A 7,197-nucleotide genomic window follows, 5' to 3' on the forward strand; every position below is an offset into this window, starting at 1 on the left:
CTCATTTTAGCTTTAAGGACACACATAGTCTGAAAATAAAGAGATGAAAAAAACATTCTGTGTAATCAGTAACCAAAAGAAAACAGGGATGCTAAACTTATGTCAGACTATGTGTGTGTGTGTGTGTATATATATATACATATGTATATATATATATATATATATATATATATATTTTTTTTTTTTTTTGAGATGGAGTCTCGCTCTGTCGCCCAGGCTGGAGTGCAGTGGTGCAGTCTCAGTTCACTGCAAGCTCCGCCTCCCGGGTTCACACCATTCTCCTGCCTCAGCCTCCCGAGTAGCTGGGACTACAGGCGCCTGCCACCACGCCAGGCTAATTTTTTGTATTTTTAGTAGAGACGGGTTTTCATCGTGTTAACCAGGATGGTCTCGATCTCCTGACCTCGTGATCCGCCCGCCTCGGCCTCCCAAAGTGCTGGGATTACAGGCGTGAGCCACCATGCCGGCCTTTTTTTTTTTTGAGACAGTTTCACTCTTCCGTCCAGGCTGGAGTGAAGTGGTGTGATCTTGGTTCACTGCAACCTCTGCCCCCCAAATTCAAGTGATTCTCCTGCCTAAGCCTTCCAAGTTAGCTGGGATTACAGTTGTCTGCCACCACACCTAGCTAATTTTTGTATTTTTAGTAGATACGGGGTTTCACCATGTTGGCCAGGCTGGTCTCAAACTCCTGACCTCAGGTGATCCACCCACCTCGGCCTCCCAAAGTGCTGGGATTACAGGCGTGAGCCCCGGTGCCCAGCCATGTCAAGTAACTTTTTCAAACACAGTGATATAAAACTAGAAATCAGTAATGAAGCAAATTGGAAAATTTGCAAATATATGAAACTTAAACAAGACACTACTGATGGGTTACAGAAGAAATTTTACAGTAGAAAAAATAATATTGAGACAAAGTAAAATGAAAAAAAATTTATGGGATACAACAAACATAGTTCTAAGAGGGGAGTTTATAGAGACAAATGAATGCCTATATTAAGAAAAGAGGAAGATCTCGAACAACCTATCTTGACACCACGGGGAACTAGAAAAAGAAGCAGCTAAGCCTAAAGTTACAGAAAAAAGGAAATAATAAAGATCAGAGCAGAAATAAAGGAAATGGAGATGATAAAAATAACAGAAAAAAATCAAAGAAACAATTGGTTTTTTGAAAAGATAAACAAAAATTGACAAACCTTTAGCTAAACTATGAAAAAAATGAGAGAAGACTCAGAATTATAAATGAAAGAAAGCATTATAACGGATATAGAAATATAAAGGATCCTAAGAGACTATTATAAACAATTATACAACAATATATTGGGTAACCTAGAAGAAATAGATAAATTTCTAGAAATACACAATCTACCAAGATTAAATCATGAAGAAAGAGAACATTTGAACAGAACAATAATGAAGGTTAAATTTATAATCAAAAAGCTACCAACAGAAAAATCCGGGACAAAATGGCTTCAGTGATTCTACCAAACACTTAAAGAAGAATTAATGCTAATTTCTCTTACTCTGTCAGAAAATTAAAGAGAAGACAAGACTTCCAAACTCATTTTATGAGGCCAGCATTACTTTGATAAAAAAGCCAGGGAAGGAAAAAAAGTATAAGCCAATATACCTGATACTGTCTCAACAAATTAGGTATGGAAGGTGTCTTGGTTTGTTTTCTCTTGCTTATAACAGAAACTGAAACTGAGTAATTTATGAAGAAAAGAAATTTATTTCTCACAGTTATGGAGGCTGAGAAGTCCAAGTTCAGGGTGGTCTATCTGGTGAGTGCCTTCTTGCTGATAGGAAATCTGTAGAGTCATTAACCAACACAGAACATCGCATGGTGAGGAGCTGAAGATGCTAGCTCAGATCTCTCTTCCTTTTTTATGAAGCCACCAGTCTTACTCCCATGAAAATCCGTTAACCCATTAATTGATAAATGAATTAGTCTGTTCATGAGGGCTCTGCCCCACCGCTCAGTACTGCCACAGTGAGGATTAAATTTCACCATGAGGGCCCGGGCGGGGTGGCTCACGCCTGTAATCCCAGCACTTTGGGAGGCTGAGGCGGGTGGATCACGAAGTCAGGAGATCGAGACTATCCTGGCTAGCACGGTGAAACCCCGTCTCTACTAAAAATACAAAAAATTAGCCAGGCATGGTGGCAGGTGCCTGTAGTCCCAGCTACTTGGGAGGCTGAGCCAGAAAAATGGTGTGAACCTGGGAGATGGAGTTTACAGTGAGCCGAGATCACGCCACTGCACTCCAGCCTGGGTGACAGAGCGAGACTCCATCTCAAAATAAAATAAAATAAAATTTCACCATGAGTTTTGGAGGGAAAAAATATTCAAACCATAGCAGAAGGAGTGTATTTCAACATAATGAAGACCACATGTGACGAGTTCACAGCTAATATGTTGTATTAAACAGTGGAAAACTGATAGTTTTTCTTCTAAGATCAGGAACAACATAAGGGTGTCCACTCTTGCCCCTTCTATTCAATATAATACAGGAAGTCCTAGCCACAGCAATTATGGGGGGAAAAAAAGACAAGCAGATTGGAAAAGAAGTAGAGAAATTGTCTGTTTGCAGATAACATAATCTTGTATATAGAAAACCCTAACAACTCCACCAAATAACTCTTAGAACTAACACACAGATTCAATTAAGTTACAGAATAAAAATCAACATGCAAAAATCAGTTCTTTTTTTTTTTTTTTTTTTTTTTGAGACGGGGTCTCACTCTGTTGCCAGGCTGGAGTGCAGCAGTGCGATCTCAGCTCACTGCAACCCCCCTCCTGGGTTCAAGCAATTCTCCTGCCTCAGCCTCCTGAGTAGCTGGGACTACAGGTGTGTGCCACCATGCCTGGCTAATTTTTTGTATTTTTTAGTAGAGACAGGGTTTCACTATGTTAGCCAGGATGGTCTCGATCTCCTGATCTCGTGATCCACCCACCTTGGCCTCCCAAAGTGCTGGGATCTTAGGCGTGAGCCACTGCACCTGGCCAATCAGTTGCATTTTTATTCACTAACAATGAGCTATCAATAAAAAGAAATTAACAACACAATCCCATTTGCAATAGCATCAGAAAGAATCAAATACTTAGGAATAAGTTTAACCAAGGAGATGAAATATCTGTACACTGAAAATGATAAAACATTGATGGATGCTGTTGAACAAGACACATGTAAATGGAAACATATTTCACTTTCATGGATTGGAGATATTAATATTGTTAAAATGTTCATACTACTCAGAGTAATCAGGAGATTCAATACAATTCATATCAAAATTCCAATGGCATTTTTTCACAGAAATAGGAAAAACAATCCTAAAATTTGTATGGAACCACGAAAGCCTCAAATAGCCAAAGCAATCATAGGCAAAAAGGAATAAAGCAAGAGGCATCACACTACTTTATTTCAAAATGTACTAAAAAGCTAACATAATCAAAACAGCATGGCGCTGATATAAAAATGCACATGTAAACCAGTACAACAGAATTGAGAGCCCAGAAATGAATCTACACATTTTTGGTCAATTGATCTTTGACAAAGATACCAAGAAGACACAATGGGAAAAGGGCACTCTCTTTAATAAATGGTGTTGGGACAACTAGATAATCACATACAGAAAATAAAATTGGACCCTTATCTCATACCATAACCAAAAATCAAATTAAAATGGATTAAATACTTAAATGTAAGACATGAAACTGTAAAACTAAGAGAAAAAAAAAACAGAAAAAGAAAAAAAGGCTTCTTGATATGGGTCTGGGTTGTGGTTTTTAAAAAATATAACCCCAAAGGACAGGCAACAAAAGCAAAAGTAGACAAATGGGACTGCATCAAAATAAAAAGCATCTATCTGCACAACAAAGGCTCAATAGAGTGAATAGACCAGCTATGGAATGGGAGACAATATTTGCAAACCATACTTCCTATAAGGAGTAAATATTCTAGATTTTAAGGAAATCGAGCCCCTGACTGCCACCACCGCTGCCGCCCAGAGACTGCTGAGCCCTTGTTGGTCTGCCATCACCACCCACTCCAGAAACAGAACATCCAGTCATGGATAAAAATGAGCTGGTTCAGAAGGCCGAACTGGCCCAGTAGGCTGAGAGATATGATGACATCGCAGCCTGCATGAAATCTGTAACTGAGCAAGGAGCTGAAATTATCCAATGAGGAGAGGAACCTTCTCTCAGTTGCTTCTAAAAATGTAGGAGCCTATAGGTCATCTTGGAGTGTTGTCTCAAGTATTGAACAAAAGACGGAAGGTGCTGAGAAAAAACAGCAGATGGCTCGAGAATACAGAGAGAAAATTCAGACAGAGCTAAGAGATATCTGCAATGATGTACTGTCTCTTTTGGAAAAGTTCTTGATCCCCAGTGCTTCACAAGCAGAGAGCAAAGTCTTCTATTTGAAAATGAAAGGAGATTACTACCGTTACTTGGCTGAGGTCGTTGCTGGTGATGACAAGAAAGGGATTGTGGATCGGTCACAACAAGCATACCAAGAAGCTTTTGAAATCAGCAAAAAGGAAATGCAACCAACACATCCTATCAGACTGGATTTACTCCTCTGAACTCCCCAGGGAAAGCCTGCCCTTGGCCGGGCCCAGTGGCTCACGCCTGTAATCCCAGCACTTTGGGAGGCCGAGGCAGGTGGATCATGAAGTCAGGAGTTGGAGACCATCCTGGCCAACCTGGTGAAACCCCGTCTCTACTAAAAATACAAAAATTAGTGGGGCGTGTTGGTGGGCACCTGTAATCCCAGCTACTCGGGAGGCTGAGGCAGGAGAATTGTTTGAACCCGGGAGGTGGAGGTTGCAGTGAGCCAAGATCATGCCATTGCACTCCAGCCTGGGTGACAGGGCAAGACTCCATCTGAAAGGAAGGAAGGAAGGGAGGGAGGGAGGAAGGGAGGGAGGGAGGGAGGGAGGCAAGCCTGTTCTCTTGCAAAGACAGCTTTTGATGAAGCCATTGCTGAACTTGATATATTAAGTGAAGAGTCATACAAAGACAACACGCTAATAATGCAATTACTGACAGACAACTTGACATTGTGGGCATCGGATACCCAAGGAGACAAAGCTGAAGCAGGAGAAGGAGGTGAAAATTAACCCGCCTTCCAACTTTTATCTGCCTCATTTTAAAATTTACATAGTAGACCATTTGTCATCTATGCTGTCCCACAGATAGTTTTTTGTTTACAATTTATGAGAGGTTTATGTTACTTCTATTTGAATTTCTATATTTCCCATGTGGTTTTTATGTTTAATATTAGGGGGGTAGAGCCAGTTAACATTTAGGGAGTTACCTGTTTTCATCTTGAGGTGGACACTATGGGGATGTGGAATTTTTATACAAGTTATAAATGTTTGGCATAGTACTTTTAGTGCATTGTGGCTTCACAGGGGCCAGTGTTAAAACTGCTTCCATGTCTAAGCAGAGAAAACTGCGTACATATTGGTTTGTCCTAGTGGGGAATAAAAGGGATCATTGGTTCCAGTTACAGGTGTAGTAATTGTGGGTACTTTAAGGTTTGGATCACTTACAAGGCTGTGGTAGAAACAGATATCCCATGGATACCACGTGTTAAACCATGTATAGCTGTGGAATACTCAATCTCAATGTGCACACCTTTGACTACAGCTGCAGAAGTGTTCCTTTAGACAAAGTTGTGACCCATTTTACTCTGAATAAGGGCAGAAACGGTTCACATTTCATTATTTGTAAAGTTACCTGCTGCTAGCTTTCATCATTTTTATTTCACTCATTTTATTTGTATTTAAATGTTTTAGGCAACCTAAGAACAAATGTAAAAGTAAAGATGCAGGAAAAACGAATTGCTTGGTGTTCATTACTACATGTATATCAAGCACAGCAGTAAAACAACAACAACAACAAAAAAACATGTATTTAACTTTTTTTAGGTTTTTTTGCTTTTGTGGTTTTTCTTGATACTTGCCTAACATGCGTGTGCTGTAAAAATAGTTAACAGGGAAATAACTTGAGATGATAGCTAGCTTTGTTTAATGTCTTACGAAATTTTCAAGAACAGTCCAAGCATAATTGTTAAGAACATGTGTATTAAATTCATGTCAGTGGAATAAAAGTTTTATGAATGCACTTTTCAACTACTTTCTCTACAGCTTTTCATGTAAATTAGTCTTTTGGTTCTGAAACTTCTCTAAAGGAAATTGTATATTTTTTGAAATTCCTTATTCCTTCTTGGCAGCTAATGGGCTTTTGTCAAGTTTAAACACGAAGTTTATCATAATAACAAAAATTCTACTACTATAACTACTGTTTCCAACCATGTCCCATTATCCCGTCTCCTCCTTCCCACCCTGAAAAAAATGAGTTCCTGTTTTTACTGGGAGAGGGGGAGGTTGATTGGGAAAAAAAAGTAATATGTTCCGTTTAAATTTTGGTATATGGCATTTTCTAACTTAGGAAGGCGCAATGTTCTTGGCCCATCATGACATGGGGTAGCATTATCTATAAGTTTTGTGCTTCCAAATCACTTTTTGGTTTTTAAGAATTTCTTCATACTCTTAGAGCCTGCCTTCGAATTTGATCCTTTATTCTTTCTATTTGTCAGGTGGCACAAGATTACCTTCCTTTTTTAGCCTTCTGTCTTGTCACCAACCATTCCTACTTGGTGGCCATGTACTTGGAAAAAGGCCGCATGATCTTTCTGGCTCCACTCAATGTCTAAGACACCCTGCTTTCTTTGCTTGCATCCCACAAACTATTTCCCTCATCCTATTTACTGCAGCAAATCTCTCCTTGGTTGATTAGATTATGTTTATCTCCCTTTAAAACCCTATGTATCCTGAATGGCCTGTCATTGTCTGTCTTTCAAATCCTTTCTCTTTCTCTTCCTCTATTCTCTAAATAATGATGGGACTAAGTTATACCCAAAGACACTTTACAAAATATTTCCTCAGTACTTTGCAGAAAACACCAAACAAAAATGTCATTTTAAAAGAGGCGTATTTTTTCTACACCTCTTTAGAATGTAAGCTTCTTTTCTACACCTTTTTAGAATGTAAGCTTCTCAAGAGCAGGGACAATGTTTTCTGTATGTTCTATTGTGCCTTGTACAGTGTAAATGCTCAATAAATATTGATGACGGGAGGCATTGAGTCTTGATGATATGGGTGAGAAACTGAAATCCACCCCCCAAA

The 7,197-nt window shown here is 39.3% G+C and overlaps 1 pseudogene; it reads left to right on the forward strand.

Annotated features, from left to right (window-relative positions):
- Positions 1-3,979: 3,979 nt before the first annotated feature.
- On the forward strand, positions 3,980-5,211 carry LOC746595 (14-3-3 protein zeta/delta-like; annotated as a pseudogene).
- The last annotated feature ends 1,986 nt before the right edge of the window (positions 5,212-7,197 follow it).

This window comes from Pan troglodytes, chromosome 5 (genome assembly GCF_028858775.2).
Source record: "Pan troglodytes isolate AG18354 chromosome 5, NHGRI_mPanTro3-v2.0_pri, whole genome shotgun sequence".
Taxonomy (NCBI): domain Eukaryota; kingdom Metazoa; phylum Chordata; class Mammalia; order Primates; family Hominidae; genus Pan; species Pan troglodytes.